This window comes from Glycine soja, chromosome 8 (assembly GCF_004193775.1).
Source record: "Glycine soja cultivar W05 chromosome 8, ASM419377v2, whole genome shotgun sequence".
NCBI lineage: Eukaryota > Viridiplantae > Streptophyta > Magnoliopsida > Fabales > Fabaceae > Glycine > Glycine soja.
Genome location: NC_041009.1, coordinates 37,956,836 through 37,975,500, shown reverse-complemented (window position 1 = coordinate 37,975,500; position 18,665 = coordinate 37,956,836). Strand labels below are relative to the sequence as shown.

The following is an 18,665-nucleotide window of genomic DNA, read 5'->3' as shown; positions in this document are numbered from 1 at the left end:
ATCACCACAATTAACATCATAGTCGTAAGAAACGCAAAAGGATATCGATGTTGCATCTATAGGCTCATCCTCATTTGGTCTTGATTGACTCATCCTTATCAAAATTTGTTTACAATTCTTCCTGCATTAATGTAACACAAACAAGAATATAGTTAAATTCCTTATATTCTTTATCAAAATTTAATAATATAAATATATGTAATCAGAATTTAGAAAGCAAAATTTATGTTGTGAATTAAAAAAAAGTTCTAACACAATATTGATCTCAAACTAAGCAAACATTGAATTGCATTGAATAGAAACTTCTCTGTATTTGATTTCGTTTATCTAATTATTCAATCATAAATGAAAATATATTTTGCTATGAAAAGATAGTGTGTGGGAGAGGAGAGACTCATACATACATACATATTGATCAACAAAGAGAATGAATTAAAAAAATATAAATGATATACCAACCCTTACAACAATTTAGAAACAAACACTACAAGATTTTTAAGAAAATCATATGCTCCAAAATAAACAAAAAAAAAACCTCTTAGTGTTGTTTTACTCCAAGTATAAGTTCTAATTGATCAAATATGTATGTATATATGTATGTATACTTTCACAACAAATTTTATATTATTTGTATAAAACCATTGCCATATGTAAGCTCAAAGGTGAAGGTACAAATATTGGTGTTTTCAAAGTCATTGGTTAGTTAATTCATTCATTAATCTCACAAAACAAGGTTGGGGTTCCTACGCTCAACGCATAAACCCCCCACGCTATCCCAAGAGACCAAAGAATGGGTTGCTTTCTTCTTGTTTAAGGATTAACCCCATATTTGGATCTTAGTGCCATTTGGGGTTTGTGACACTTAGTGCTAGGAGGTAAGAAAGCTCACATGCTCTCTGCCTTTTCCAAGCTTAGCACTTGAATTGATATTCAACATTGACATGTGATTCTATAGAACATAAGTTCACAATTTGTGCCTTTCTAGGCCTCTCGAGGGCTCCAATTCATTCTCAAACACTCAACACATAATTATGGTTCTACATTTGATTTCTAACATGTTATTAGTTTTTGAAAGTAACAAAAACAATCTCAACAACAATTCACGAATCAAACAATTATCTCTAAATCCTTAATTCTTTAAGAACATCAAAAGGGGGAAAAGTATGCCATCAATCAAGCACTCAAGATACAAAAAGCAATTATTAAATTTGTGCCCAGGGTGCACATAATCCATCCAATTTGAAGAAAAAAAACTGACACATCAATCCTATTAGGGTTTAAGGTCAACCCCTCTACCCATGGCTAATGACACATCTATGAAAAATAATTTCCATTACGCCTTGCCTTGAATGATGAAAATGTAGTAATTTCGAATTGGTGCTCCTCTGATTCGCCCTCACAAATTCAACAACGCTTCGTATGATGACCCTAGGAGAAAACACACATTTCCTAAATACTTTAGATTTAGGATGAGATAAAAAGAAATAAATTATTCCTATTGGGCCATGAACACAAGGCCCACTAAAGATTCAAAGAAAAGACTTTATATCATCATGAATACAACACACACACACATAAAGTAAACAAGATTTGAGCAAGTTTTAAATGTACATATTTAATGCTATTAATGCTATCAATGTAGTATTTATATAAACATTAAATGATATTATTTAATATATTTGTTAAATATAATATTTCTTAAATTTAATATATTCAATAAACAAAATATAATGTTTGCTAGTTCAATAAAGACTTAAACTTTTTTTGGTCCATAATAATTTTTTTGCATTGAGTTCTTAATAAAACAAAATTTTTGTCAAACCTAATAATGTTTCCATGGCTAGCCTTCGGACACTTAATCCCAAGCCTTGAACTTGCCAAGCTCATTGCTCAAAAGGGTCATCATATTAGTTTCGTGTCCACCCCAAGAAACATAGAGTGTCTTCCCAAATTGTCCCCAAACTTGGTTTCATTCATCAAATTTGTGAAGCTTGCACTGCCCAAAGTGGACAACCTTCCAGAAAACGTTGAAGCCACCATTGATGTCCCTTATGATGTCGTTCAGTATCTCAAAAAAGCCTACGATGATTTGGAAGAACCCTTGACCTGTTTTCTCAAATCTTCCAAAGTTGATTGGCATTTCTATGACCCATATATGTTACAGTTACCAAAAAGGTTCAAAGAGAAAACCAAATGGTGTGGAATAGTAAGCCCCGGTTGGGCACCATAGTTGAAGGTATTGAGCCACAAGGCAGTTGGTGGGGTTTTGACTCACTCTGGTTGGACCTCTGTGGTGGAGGTTGTTTAGAATGAAAAACCTCTAGTTTTGTTAATGTTTCTTGCAGACCACGGATTGAACTCGAGGGTGTTGGAAGTGAAGAAGATGGGGTATTCAATTCCTAAGGATGAACAAGATGGATCATTCACGAGTGATGCGGTCGCTAACTTAATAAGGTTGGTTATGGTTGTGGAAAAAGGAAGGATTTACAGGGAAAAGGTTAAAAAGGTGAAGGATTTATGTCTGAATATTGTTAGACAAGAAAAATATATCAACAAATTACGACACTACTAGGCATGGCAACGGGGTGAAACGGGGACGGGTAATGCATTTCCCACCCCCGCCCCGTCCCCGCTAGTATTGATTAAAATTAAAAAAAAAAAGAAAAAATATTGTAACTTTTTGGAAAAAAATGGAAAAAAAATTGGGGCTAAAAAGCAATTATGTAGCAAAAAAACAATAACAAAGCCAAATTCAAAATATGGGATCATTATCATAATTTAAAAAATTACTAAAACAAATCAATCAATTCAATTAAAATCATAAAATTTGGGTATTGCATGAGGAATTAAGGACATGCATATTTATTTCCCCCCAAAATACAGTACCATCTAAATATATGTTGTCCCAACAAATAGTAGCATATGATTCTATTTAGCAAAAAAAGAGATACTAATATACTATGTTGGTTGTCCTTCAACATGTTTCATTCTGTTTAGCATATGATTCTGTTCAGCCGTGATGCCCTCTACCCAACACATATATGTACTAATAATAAAAGAAATAAGAAATCATAATTAATTTAAAGTTTTTAAAGCACATTTTAATAAAATCCTTTCAAAAGGAAAAAGACTCACATACACTTCATTATTACCAGATAAACTTGTCAGAAACATTTTTTTTTGCTCAAAACATCATGTAATTAAACAAAACTCATGCTCCAATGTCACATCATATCAAAGCATTGTGTCCCGATGTTCTTCAGCACGAGGTTCCTTAAAGCAATTCACCTAGTCATCTGCTTCCACGAACACAAAGTTCGAGATCATCACAAGATCCAAACACAAACAACACACATGGAGTGAGTTATCACATTCCTAACTAATGGAGAGAAACAAGACAACATGTGGGTATAAATATCATATAAACAAAATAAAACTTACTCAAACATAGCTCATGTCATTTCACCACTTTGTTGCACAACATCACATCACAACACCATGCGTCTCATTCGTTTTCACAACATTCACGTATTTAATGATCAAAACACAATATCACTAAATCAATCAATATCGATCAATAGACACGCGTTATACAACAGATACACTAAGACTTAATCTTATATGAAATGTGGTACCATGTCAATGAAAAACCTCGTTGGGCGCCTAGGAGTACATGACAAGACAAACCACACACTAGCAAGTTAGGTCACTTTCACTAGTTAAAATCATAGGGAAACCAGTCAGGGTCACGCTGTTTTGCAAAAATGCTCCAACCATATGGGATCAACATAGGCTTAAAGGAGCACTCAAGGCAGGTGTATTTACCCCCAAGGCCTACACTCCGAAGAGTTCGTTAGGGCCTCTCCCGATTCAGGCCCAACCTAAAAAACATTTTAACACACAGACTTTATCTATGAACTGTACAAAACACACGACACCTCAATTGTTCTAAAAATATTTTATCTCGTCACACTTGTGATTAAACTCGTCGGGTCCCCACAGTGGTTCCCATCACAATACTCGTCGTGCATTAACTCATCGCCCTTAAAGAGTCTTATAGTCATGTGATTGTATAATTCATAGTACATAACTCAATGCACATATATATTACAAGTCAATACATACTCAATTGATCACATACACTCGGTCTCAATCACAATGGTATGATCCCAATTTAACATGTTATCACACCTCATGAATCATATACACTTTACCTATGAACTATGCAATACACACGACTTTTCAATTGTTTTCAAAATAATTTTATCTCATCACACTTGTGATTAAACTCGTCGGGTCCGCACAGTGGATCCCATCACAATAATCGTCACGCAAAAACTTGTCGCCCTTAAATGGTCTTACAATTGTATGATTGCACAGTTCATAGCTCACAACTCAATACACACATCTCAATACACATGTATTTCACCATTCATCACAGGTTCAATTTATCACCTACTCACAATTTGAATCACCATTTCATAATCTCAATATAACAATTTATACAAAAGGTTTATCACAACATGGGAAGTAAAACCCCTCAAATAATTTCACACAATTATATCAAAATCAATTAATCAAAATCATAGGTATAAAAAAATGAAAACACCAAGAGTACCCTATTTTATCAACCAATTTGCATCAGGACATCAATATTGTATTTATAATCATAAAGGAAAAATTACAATTTAATAAACATTTCAAAATAAACCCAATTTAATCCTCCAAGGATCCCTACACATGTTTATTCTAACTCCAATTGCGATAAACTCATCCCTTACCTCTAAGTGGACTCACATGTGTATTGTGACATCAATAGAGGCATCTCTAGAGGTTTCCTGAAATTCCTCAAGTTTTTCCTCTGATTGCTCTAATAAGGTTCCCAAACGTTAGAGAGATGGAGAAAGGATTGCAGCCTCCATTCCACTATCTATGTGTGATGAGTATTTCTCCATCAACAGAACTTATTTTGCAAATCTCAACAGTGAATATGTTCAGAAATGAATCACAAGCCACATATCAAAATTTCACGACAATCCAACGGTTAACGAATCCAGGATCGTATTTTTACTGAGATGGTTTTGGGTTTCTATGGGAAAAGAAAAAGCTACGATGCAAAGGGTATTTCTCTCAGGTTAGACATGTCCTCATAATTCCCAATGGTGAGAATGTTCAGAAATGTGTTTCGAACTTGGTGCTCAAATTTCACGACGATCCAACGGTGAATGATTTCGAGATCGCCCTTTTTCCGAGACAGGTTTGGTGGTATGCGAGAAAAGATAGGGTTTTTAGAGGTGGAGAAGGGAAAACGAAATTGAAAGGAAAAGGAGGCGTAGGAAGTATCGTCAAAAACTAACCTAAGATGTCTCTATTTATAGTTATGATACTCACAACCTATTATTTACTTTATTTATTTATTTTTATTATTTTATAAAAAGAAACTCTATTTTCTTTCCTATCAAATGAATAAATAAAATACTCTTTTTATTTTCTCTCAAACCATTATTTTAATTAATAAATTTATTTCTCATTATTTATTTAATTATAAAAAACCTCGTCATTTTCTAAACTATATTTTTTTAACTAAAAAAATTTATATACGAAAAATGGAATGTTACATAAGCAACTTAAACATGTTACATTCTTTCAAATTACATAATAAAAAAAGAAACAACTTAAATTGTTCAGCAAATAAATGTTAATCATTCCTCCAAATTAGTGACACCAGCACCCATCATTTCACCTGCATAAAAGAAATAAAAATTAGAACAAAAGCTTATATTATATAATAACAAAAAAATGAAAGTTAGAACATTATTTACCTTCATCTAAAACCATTTCATTCATTACAGTAGCACATTCAACAACAACTTTATAGTTCATAGAACCTATAAAAATACATTACAAGTATTAGTTCTTGAATAAACACAAATATCAATTTAACAACATATACGAATAAAACTTTACCAGTATTTTCAGCACTCCACAACCAACTTCTAGCACACATTAAAGCCCCTAAAGTAGTCCATTGAAGTCGACTATGATGTGGGCTTAATATTTGACCACCAGTGCTAAATGTGGATTCTGAAGCTACGGTAGATACCGGAATAGCTAATATATCATTAGCAATTGCTTGAAGTGTTGGATACTTAACACCATTAAACTTCCACCATCAAAATATCAAAGTCAACAGCTCTTGGTATACCCTCTTCTTCTAAATAATGGTCTAACTCTGATTTAACATAAGAACTTCTAGCCCCTTTTTTCCCTTATAATAAATATATCATACACAAATAATGCATTACCAACAACTTCACTACTAGTAACATCACCAACATTACTACCAAAAGAGTCTTTGTTCATTTTCATTTGGTAATCAGAAGCTAAGTCATAACACAATTGTTGAATGCACCTCACTTGAGTAAAAGAATCATGTTCATACAATTTTTCATAATAATACTCAAGCAACTCCATCTTGTACCTAGGATCTAAAATAGTGGTAACTCCCATCACATTATGAATCACACCCCAATATTTATCAAATTTGATCATCATATTTTTTTGCCATTTATTGAATCATTGGGTTAGGAGAGGTAATCCATTGTTTTATTGCCAACTTAATCTCACATATATTTGGAAAATAGAAATTAGTGGTTGGATGTTTAGTAGAAGAAAATAATTCAGTGATAGTATTGAACAACTTCAATCTCCCACAAACATCCTTTGCAAATTGCCACTGTAAAGTACTTGGCAAACAAGTATATTGAGACTCTCGCTACTTTAATTGGCAAAATACATCCTCATATCCTATGGCAATTTCAAGCATTTTATAAGTTGAGTTCCATCTAGTTGGATAGTCTAATGCCAAATTCTTAGTGTAAGGGATTCTCAACTGTTTAGCCGTTTCCTCAAATTTTTCCTTCCTCTTAGGTGTTGTTGTCCAATATGCCATACTATCCCAAATATTTTCTACACCTTCTTTCACCACTTCGAACCCATCTTTTACTATCAAATTAAGGATGTGAACACAACAACGCATATGAAGTAAAGACCCATCCCTAAGCAAACTACCTAAGTGCAATTTATCCTTAATTTTATCAATCATAGCATCATTTGTGGTACAATTATCTAGGGTGATAGTTGACAATTTTGTGTCAATATTCCAATCCATCAAACAGTCAGTCAATACATTGCAAAGTCTATCACTTATATGAGGAGCAGGAACATAAATGAACCTAACATAAAAATAGAGATATAATATAAAAACAACCAAAAAAGAGATATAATATAATCATATTCAATCATTTTATAAAATAAAAGGCCTAATAATATAAAAAGTTCAAATCGTTTTATTACCTCAAAATCTAACTTTGTAAGTTCCAACAACCATCAACGTAATGAGCTGTAATAGCCATATACCCCCTCTTCTGACTCGTTGAAGTCCACATGTCTGATGTAATGGCCACTCTTCCATCAAGACTATCCAACAACTTCAAAGTTGTAGCTCGTTCATTCTCATAGATTTTCATTATCTCCTTCTTAATTGTGTTTCTAGTAGGAACCTAAAAAATATCACTATTTTATTTTATAATATACCAACTGAAAAAGAGACACTTCATGTCTTTATCTTTATTAAAAATAGTTAAAGAAAATAGTGATAACAGTTTTTTTTGGAAAAATGGTAGTAGTTACATATAACATATGAAAAGATCATGGAAGAAATAAAAATAGTTATATATATTAAAGGATAATTTAAAAATAAATAATACATTCATCAAAGGAAATAATTACATTTATTAATAGTTATAAATCAATAAATGTATCTATAATATATTTTTTGCGTACTTGAAAAAGGGGTTTTGCTAGCGAACCTGAAACACAGGTTGGAGGGCAGCAGAGTATCTCCTAAAACCTAGGTGATCCATAATTGATAGTGGATACTCATGTGACACCCTCTACCTCGACATATATATAAATAAACAAAATATATAAACATATCGGTAACCAAATTCACACGGGTAAAAGGTTCACATTCACTTCACTATTATCAATTAAAACTTATTAAAACATATTCGGCTCAAAATAAGACCGTCAGAATTTACATAGATATTTTATTAAATCAGTGAAATAAAATAAAATAGACTAACATCATGCAATTAATATAAAAACTTATGTCCCACTGTTACATTCTATCAGAGCGTTGTGTCTCGATGTCCTTTAGCATAATGTTCCTTAAAACAATTCACCTAGTCATCTGCTACCCCGAACACAAAGTTGAAGATCATCACAGGATCCAAACACAAACAACACATGGGGAGTAAGTTATCACATTCCTAACTAATATAGAAACAACACAGCTAGATATACATATCATATAAACCAAATAAAACTTACTTACACGTAATTCACGTAATTCCACCACTTTGTCATTCAAAGTTCACTTTTCATCCATCAATCATCAATCACATTACACAAGAATCACACGCTCTGATCAAGACATAATAACACATCAATTTCATAATAAACAATTAGCAAGCGCATGAAACAGTTATGCTAAGACTCAAGCCTATATGCAATGTGGTACCATGTCAGTGAAAAACCTCATCGGGCGCCTAGGAGTACATGACAAGACAAACCACACACTAGCAAGTCAAGTCACTCTCACTAGGTAATATCATAGGGAGACCAGTCAGGGTCACAGTGTTTTGCGAGAATGCTCCAACCATATGGGATCAACATAGGCTTAAAGGAGCACTCAAACCATGTGACCCCCAAGGCCTACACTCCGAAGAGTCCGTCAGGGCCTCTCCCTCCTGATTCAGGTCCAACCTAGAAAATATTTTAGCACACAGACCCTATCTATGAACTATACAAAACACACGACTCCTCAATTGTTCTCAAAATAGTTTTAACTCGTCGCCCTAAAAGGGACTTAACATTAACTCGTCGCCCTTAAAGGGACTTAACATTAACTCGTCGCCCTTAAAGGGACTTAACATTAACTCGTCGCCTTAATATTAACTCGTCGCCCTTAAAGGGACCTATAGTCGTGTGATTCTACAATTCATAGTTCATACTCAATGCACACAACATCTCAATCACATACATACACAATTTATCATACACACTCGATCTCAATCACAATGGTATAATCTCAAAATAGCATGTTATCACACCTCATGAATCATATTCACTTTACCTATGAACTATGCAATATACACAACTACTCAATTTTTTTCAAAATCATTTTAACTCATCGCGCTTGTGATTAAACTCGTCAGGTTCCCACAATGGATCCCATCACAATACTCGTCGCGCAAAACTCGTCGCCCTTAAAGGGTCTTACAGTTGTGTGATCGCACAATTCATAGCTCACAACACAATACACATCTCAATATACATGTATTTCGTCATTCATCACATGTTCAATTCACCACATACTCACAATTTCAATCATAATTTCATATTCTCAATATAACAATTTATACAAAAGACTATCACAACCTGGGGACTAAAACCACTCAAATAATATTACACAATTCTATCTAAATAATAGGTCAAAATATACAAATATCAAAAGCATAATTTATCAAGCAATTCTCATCAGAACATCAATATTTTATTTATAATTATAAAGGAAAAATAGCAATTTAATAAACATCCCAAAATAAAACTCCAATTTAATCCTCTAAGGATCCCTACACATGTTCTCACTAATCCCCAATTGTGAATAACTCATCCCTAACCTCTAAGCGGACTCACGTGTCTTCTGACAGCGATAGAGACATCTCTAACAAGTTCTTGAGATTCCTCTGGTTGCTCTGATAGGGTTCCCAAACGTTAGAGAGATGGAGAAGAGATTGAAACCTTCACTTGTATTGTCTTCATGCGATTTCTCTTTCTCCCTCCAAGAATACTATCTTACAAATCCCAACGGTGGAAGTCTGAATTATTGACTTTCAAACAACATATCCAAATTTCATGAAAATCTAACGGTTAACGAAACCGGGATCGTAATTTTACTGAGACAGTTTTGGGTTTCTACGGAAAAGGAAAGGCTACAATGCGAAAGGTATTTCTCTCAGCTCAAACATGATATCAAAATTCCCAACGATAAGAATGCTCGGAATTGGGCTACAAACATAGTACGCAAATTTCACAACGATCCAACCGTGAATAAGTCCGAGATCGTCATTTTTCTAAGACATGTTAGGTGACCTACAGGAAAAAAAAGAGGGTTTTGGGAGAAGAGAGAAGAAACGAAATTGTGAGGCAGAGGAGACTGAGGAGTCAGTCTGAAAACTGACCTAGCATGTTGCTATTTATAGCTACGGGCATTTACTATCTATTATTTACTCTATTTATTTATTTATTATTTATTATTTTATAAAAAAAACTTTATTTTATTCTATATCAAACAAATAAATAAAATGCCTTTTTTATTTTCTCTCAAATTATTATTTTAATTAATAAAGTTAATTTCCCTTATTTATTTAATTGTAAAACCTCGTCATTTTTTCTAAAAATCTATTTGTTTATAAATAACATTTCTTCCTTTTTTTAAAAAATTAACTTACGAAAAATGGGATGTTACAACTCATGCATAATAATTGCTTTTTCTAGCTCTTCCCTTGCACATTTTGCATCATAAGTTCCCATACCCAACTCTTGCTTTCCTTGCACGACCTTAGGTGCAAGAAATGTTTGGCCCTTCATCCCTCTCATAAAAATCTTGTACTGAACACAAATCTCATTATGCTGCCACAAATGCTTGGTTCCATTTTTTGATTTTCCACCAAGAAGTTTCTTACAATACTTCCATTCAGCCTTATCCAAACCATTGACTTTAATTTTTTTAAAATGCTGCCAAATCTTACTTTTCAGCCTATATATTTCTCCTCGCGCCTTCGCATTATTAACTTCATCTTCATGAGGTAAAGGAGTATGATCAACATTAATAGGTGAAGGAGAAGGTGCAAGATCAACTTGAATAGGTGAAGGAGTTTAATCAATTGGTGAAGGTGGATGAGGCTCATTAATTGGTGAAGGAATAGGGTAAATTCCTTCGGGTGAAAAACTAATATCTTCCATTACTTTCCTGGAAAGAAAAAAAACACTAATATCATAAAAAGTTTTTCCCAAACAAGTTGTATGATAAATGTTGAAAGTAGAATCATAAACAAGTAGATTTTTTAATTATACACTAGAATTAAGCTCCATTTTTTATTTTTTTAAATTATAATGAAAATCAATCAATGAAAAAATTTGAATTAAGCTCTTCTGTTTGTAAAATCAACATGGCAGTAAACTATATGCAGTAAACTAAATTAAATATCACTATATGCAATAATATTTCTAGCTAATGTTCCAGATTACCGAATTATGGCTCTTGTATCTTGATAATGATGATTAGTTTTATCTAGGTTTATTCTAAGCAAGTATATCTTTGCTAATTTCTAAAAAATTTATCATTGTATAGACACTTTTCTTGGCTATAGTACAAATTTAACAAATAATGAAATTTATTAATCAATACATAATTACTTCTATTGTTTGTGACTACTTGCATAACATTTTTTATTCTTCAAACTACTTAAAAAAAGTTGTGCAAAGGCAAATATTATGAGTGAATGAATGAATGAAAGAACACCATTTTTGTACTTCCTTTTAAGTAGCAAAATAGAAAAGAAAAACATGCATCATAGAACATAAAATAAGAATTATTTCTTCTTAAAAGAAGTTCCATATAAGAGCCATTAACTTTCAGTATTTGCAAGCCTAAAAGGATATGGTCCAACACTAATTGCACAGGGGAGATCAATATGTCTTCCAAACATAAATAAATACCAAGGTTACTTTTATTTTCTGCTTAATGTTTCTCAGTATCGTTTTTAGTAAAAAAATTAACGTTGCAAAACTCAATTGCTTTACAATCACATCAAAATTTGCATTTCTGATACAAAATATGTGACACCCTCTACCCCGACATATATATATATATATATATATATATATATATATATATATAAAATATAAAAATATCGGTAAACAAATTCACGTGGATAAAAGGTTCACATTCACTTCACTATTATCAATTAAAACTTATTAAAAACATATTCGGCTCAAAATAAGGCCGTCAAAAATTACAAAAATATTTTGTAAAATCAGTGAGGTAAAATAAAATAGACTAACATCATACAATTAATATTAAAACTTATGCTCCAATTTCACATCCTATCTGAGCATTGTGTCCCGACGACCTTCAACATAAGGTTCCTTAAAGCAATTCACCTAGTCATTTGCTCCCCCAAATACAAAGTTCAAGATCATCACAGGATCTAAATACAAACAACACACAGAGAGTGAGTTATTACATTCCTAACTAATGGAGAGAAACAAGATAACATGTAGGTATAAATATCATATAAACAAAATAAAACTTACTTAAACATAAATCACGTCATTTTGCATCGAAACATCAATTGGTCCATCAATCACAGTCAAATCACGATTAAAAGCATAAAAACAAAATTAAATTTCATAAAACAGCCCAAAATTGGTCTTTTAAGGATCCCTACGCATGTTCCTAATCCCCAAGCATGAGTAACTCATCTCTTACCTCGATGTGGTCGTTCAAATGTTCTCTGTTAGCAATGGTGACATTTTTGGTGCTCTTTAGAGCTCATCCTTCGGTTGCTCTTTTAAGGTTCATGTGTGTCAAAGAAAAAGAGAACAAAAAATGTTTTGTAAAAATTGTTCTTTTTTTATAAAGTGAGGGAATTGATGATCTAATTATTTATTTTATTTATTTTTTATTTAAATAAAAAATCAAAAGGCATTGTTGTTACATTATGCATTACTCTTTATACACAATATTTATACCATATGTTTAAGCTGCTATTGGTCAAACATGCTGATAGTTTGCTCACTTCTGTTTTGATAGATCATAGATTGTTTTTGTGCCTAGAAATTCTAGCTGTGCTAATGGAAAATATATCAATAATATGATAGAACATTTTTTAAAAGTAAATTGTTTATCATGTCAATTTAAAAATAAGATCACTTAAGCAGGATTACAAGGACTGTTACATAAATCTTAACGGCGTTTCATGGAGCCACTTGGTGGAGTCTTATCATTCATATATTAATATTGATATTTAGTCATGCTATTATGCTTATAAATACGTGTCCTTGGGAAGAGTTGTCTATACCAAATTACTTAAGGTCTTCAACTTCACCCCTTCATATGTGGAGCCACTTGGTGGAGTCTTACCATTCATATATTATTATTATTGCTATTTATTAGTAGATATACTTTGAGTATATAACTATTTACTTTTTGTGATGAGTTTATAATTTCTTTACACATTAAGTGTAAAAAACAATGTTATCTTTCGGTTAGTCTACAAACCAACCTAGTTTTGTTTATTATAATTTCTATATGAATATTTTATTTAAAAGTATTAATTTATAATAATTAATTGAGTTGATAATCCAAATGAAATGGTAGTATGCATTTTTTGTTGGTTATGATTTGAGTGCATTGAATAAAAAAAAACATGTTTTCTAAGATGGTTCTGTTAAAAACCGTCTTAGAAAGTGGATTTATAAGATGATTTAAAAACTATCGTGAAAAGTAATGACTTTACAAGACGGTGGCTTCAAAGTGTTGACTTTATTCATAATCGACTTAGAAATTATATTTTCTAGTAGTGACTAATAATAATATGGTGATGAGGGAGAAGGTGCAAACACATTAAATGCAAAAGCAAAAACCTTAGAAGAGGGGGAGAGTAAGCCGACTCCTAATGTTGATGGATTGGAGTTTGTGGTGAGGGACTCAGAATTTACATGGATGTGGAAAGCAATACCTATCAAAAATGGATTAGGCTTGTGTTGGTCTACATAAAAATGGTAATCTCCAACCAAAAGATCAAGACAAGGCCCTTTGTGATAGAAGAACATAATTAACACTTGAAGAATCTGAGGTGGTAGCATGTACGGGGGTCCAACAAGGTTTTGAACAACTTAGTGGTGAGGTGAAGGATACGATTGTTAGTGTGCTAGGCCTCTTACATTAGAAAAACTAGAAGGCCTAATTACATTAGCAAACCATTGAAGTGTTGGAGAACATTTACCATAAATCGGTTCTCTCGGTGGGTCAGCTGGTCAACACTAGGTTTGAGGGCGACAAGGATAATGCGACATGGCAGTGGATGAAGGAATGGTTAGACAATCAAGAATGTGGCAATGTGTTGTATGTGGTGTTTGGAAGCAAAGCGAAACAAAGTCAAGATTAAGTCACAGAAATAGCTCTAGGTTTCGAGAAATCACAACTTCCGTTTTTTTGGTACTAAGGGTTCGACGTGGACCATGTGATAAAGATGTGTTATAGTTACCAGAAAAGTTTGAGGAGTGAACTAAAGTGTGTGGAATAGTGTGCACTGGTTGAGCACAATAATTAAAGATATTAAGCCACGTGGAAATTGGTGGGTTTTTTACTCACTTTGGTTGGACCTCTATGGTGGAGGCTGTTCAAAATGAGAAACCTGAATTTCTATTAATGTTTCTTGAAGACCAAGGATTGAACACAAAACTGTTGGAAGAGAAGAAGATGAGATATTTGATTCCTAGGGATGAACTAGATGGATCTCTCACGAGTGATGCAGTCATAGACTCAATAAGGCTGGTTATGGATGAGGATGAAGAAAGGATCTAAAGGGAAAAAATTAAAGAGGTGAAGGATTTATTTGTCAATTTTGACAGGCAAGGTATATTGATGAATTGATACACTACCTTAAGAGGAGTCTTTCTAATTGCTAATCTTCTTGTTGTTGGTTTTGCTTGAGCCTATGTTGAATCTGTTGTCAAAGAAATAAAATATGGTGTTATCATGGTTTGGGTGGCTTATAACAAAAATAACATTATCATCAATGGCAAGGAATTATGTAATAAACATCATAAAATTTAAATCATGCTCATGGTTAACATGTCATATGTAGGGTTTCTCTTTTTGTTCTTTTGAATGGTTTTCCAATTATACGATGTCTACAATAACAATGTCATAATGTTTTTATTGTATATGTATATGGGTTTAGGTATTCTTTGTTCCTTGTATCTATTAAATGTCCTCTTTTTACGTAGCTCCATGTGGAGCTTGTAAGCCTTGAATCTTCTTCATCAATGGAATCATTTGCTTCTTGAAGATGAATGACAGTGGAATGGAGAAGGCAGAAAGATGATTGGAGACAACACTTCAAGGAGAAGATGAGTCAAGAAGAAATTCACCACCATAGGAAGCCATGGATAAGAGCTTGAAGGTAGGAGAAGAAGAGTGGAGGGAGAGGGAGAGAAAGAGCACAAAATTTTATGCCTCAAATGAGGTCTGAACTTTGAAGTGTAATTCTCAAATGATCAAAGTTGAAAAAATGCACACACATGACCTTTATTTATAAACTAAGTGTCACACAAAATTGGAGGAAAACTTGAATTTTTATTCAAATTTCACTTGAATTTGTGGAGTCAAATTGTGGAGCCAAAATTTCACTAATTATGATTAGTGAATTTTAGCTATGGTTCAGCCCACTAATCGAAGATCAAGTCCAAGATTCTCCACTAAGTGTGCTTAGGTATCATGAGGCAAAGCATGAATGACATGCACAAAGTATGACTATATGATGTGACAATGGGGTGTAGCAAGCAAATGCTCACCTCCCCCTCTAAAATTTAATTGGATTGGGCTTCTCCCAATTCAATTAAATATATTTCCCATTACACACATCAAATATTCACTTAATGCACGTAAAATTATAAAACTACCCCTAATTCAAAAACTAGTCTAGGTGCCCTAAAATACAAGGGTTGTAAAATCCTACATTTCTAGGGTACCCTACTAAAATTATGGAGCCCTAAATACAAGGCCGAAAAATAATGAAACTTTAATCCAATATGTACAAAGATAAGTGGGCTCATACTTAGCCCAAGGGCCCGAAATCTACCCAAAGGCTCATGAGAACCATAAGACCTTCTCTTGCATCTCTGGCCTAATCTTCTTAGAGTTTTCTATCCAATGCCCTTGTGGGGTAGGATTGCATCATCTTTGTTGATGAAAACAATACATGGCCTTGTGATAATAATTTAGAAGGACTTATAATAAAGGAACCAAAATTTTGCGACATGACGTTAGGGGTGTTTATTGATGCAAATCAACACAATAAACCAAATCATCCAAACCAATGATTTTTTTTCTTATTTGGGTCTAACTCGAATCAAAATATTAAAACCCAATGTTGATTGGTTTAGGTATTGAATTTACACTTTCCAAACTCGATCCAATCAAAACTAAACCAACTATATTTTGATTATTTTTTTATTTTTAATATTAATGTTTTTAATGCCTATAACAATGTAAGTTATTGTTGTTGTGTTGCTTTTTTATATATTTTTTAATGTTTGTAACAATGTAACTTATTGCTTGTAACAACTATATTTTTATTTATGATCAAATCAACAAATCATGTTATTTTTATAATTTTTACTATTATTTAGTTGGTGTAAGTCAATTACAACATTATCTGTCAATTGTAGAATAAAACCATGTTTTTTTTTTCAAAACAGATTTTTGGTTCAATACCAGCATCACTTGCACCTCTTTAAGGAGAACATGGCAACAACACAAAAATCTGCATGTGCAATCAAGTGGAGAGCCACCGTCTTGACCGTAGCTACCAATCAAGGGATTGGGTGTGGCTTCCACTCTAGTCGTATCGTCAGACCACAGTTTGGGATCATGGTTATGAGAAACTTTCAAAGCAATACTTTTCGGCTGGTTCACGTTATCAGGTTTGTCCCATACCAGTGGGCTTTGCAGGAGGGAGCCTGCATTCAACTGATTTTTCATGTGTCCAAACTCAAACCCTTCTAAGGGATCCTCCTACTCAGATTTTGCCACTCTCTTCTATTATAGGCACCTTAATTGAACCACCACACACTTCTTTCGGGCAAAGGAGATTGACCTCAGTTATTGGTTCTTTAGGAGGGTTTTTCGTCTTCAGAGTCAACATGGGAAGACGAGACTTTCATTAAGACTTATCCTACTTTTAACCTTATGGAAAAGGTTGTTTTAGGTGGGGAGGGTAATGATATGTTGTTAAGGGAAACATTAAGCCCAAATGAGGTAATGGAGGACAATGCTCATTGTGGACCAGTCAATGAAAGTGAGTCCACAATAGAAATGCCTCAAAGATTGAAAAAAATTCCCTTTTGGAGAAAAGTTTACGTTTAAGCCATGTTGACTGTGGCTGTATGACTCCTTAGAAAGTTTTAGACTCTTAGCACCCACTTGAATGTATGCAATTCTATCATTAGCATTTCAATCAGTTATGATGCAATCATTGGATTAGTGCCACTTGCTTTGAGATTCGTGATAGTAGGATGGTATCCCTTTTCCTTATATTGCAATGTTGAATGAAAATAAGGTAGGGAATTGACATTTGAACTCTTTCTTAGCTAATTCTTACCCTTGGAGTCCTTCCTACTTAGAAGGAGAATCTTTATCCCAATTCACTATACAATTGGTGCTTTCATTAGTCACCGTGCCTCCCTCTAAAGTTAAGGACCTCTTGAAACAATGTCTCACTCAGATGAAGGACCTATAGCTCCATATAGATAACCAATATTCCTCCATGGCTGCTGAGTTAGTCACCTTCAAGGAGCATATGTAGTTGATTTTCAACTACTCTTCCGCCCAATTCATTGGTTTATTCGGTTCAAACCACTAAGGTTCGCCTAGCTCCATTTGATGATTCTAATCCGCTTGAATGGATCTACCAAGAGAATGAATATTTTGAGTTTACCGAGACACCACCTTCCCATCATCTTACCCTACTTTCATTTTTCATGCAAGGCATTGTGTAACATCCCAATTTTCGTAAGCTAGATTAAAAAAGATTGTTATTTATAAATAAATAGAATTTTTAAAATAATGATGAGATTTTATAAATAAATAAATAAGGAGATATACTTATTAATTAAAATAATGATTTGAGAGAAAATAAAAAAAGTAATTTATTTATTTGTTTGATAGATAATAAAATAAAGTTTGTTTTTATAAAATAATAAATAATAACTAAATAAATAGAGTAAATAATAGGTCGTAAATGCCCCTAGCTATAAATAACAACATGCTAGGTCAATTTTCAGACTGACTCCTCAGCCTCCTCTGCCTCACAATGTTGTTTCTTCTCTCTTCTCCCAAAACCCTCTCCCGCATGCCACCTAACCTGTCTCAGAAAAACGACGATCTCGGACGCGTTCACCGTTGGATCGTCGTGAAATTTAAGCACCACGTTTGCAACCATATTATGAGCATTCTCACCGTTAGAAATTTTGATATTATGTCTGAGCTAAGAGAAATACCCCTCGCATTGTAACATTTTCCTTTCCCGCAGAAACCCAGAGCTGTCTCGGAAAAACTACGATCCCGGTTTCGTTAACTGTTGGATTTTCATGAAATTTGGATATGTTGTTCGAAATTCAGTTTAGCACGCTTTCCCCGTTGGGATTTGCGAGATAATATTTGTGGAGGGAAAAAAATAAATCGCATGATGACAGTACAAGTGGAGGCTTTAATCTCTTCTTTGTCTCTTTGACGTTTGGGAACTCTA

General features: G+C 33.3%; 1 pseudogene; it reads left to right on the top strand.

Moving 5' to 3' along the window:
• The first annotated feature begins 10,063 nt into the window (after window positions 1-10,063).
• On the top strand, window positions 10,064-14,788 carry LOC114424149 (annotated as a pseudogene).
• Window positions 14,789-18,665: the final 3,877 nt, after the last annotated feature.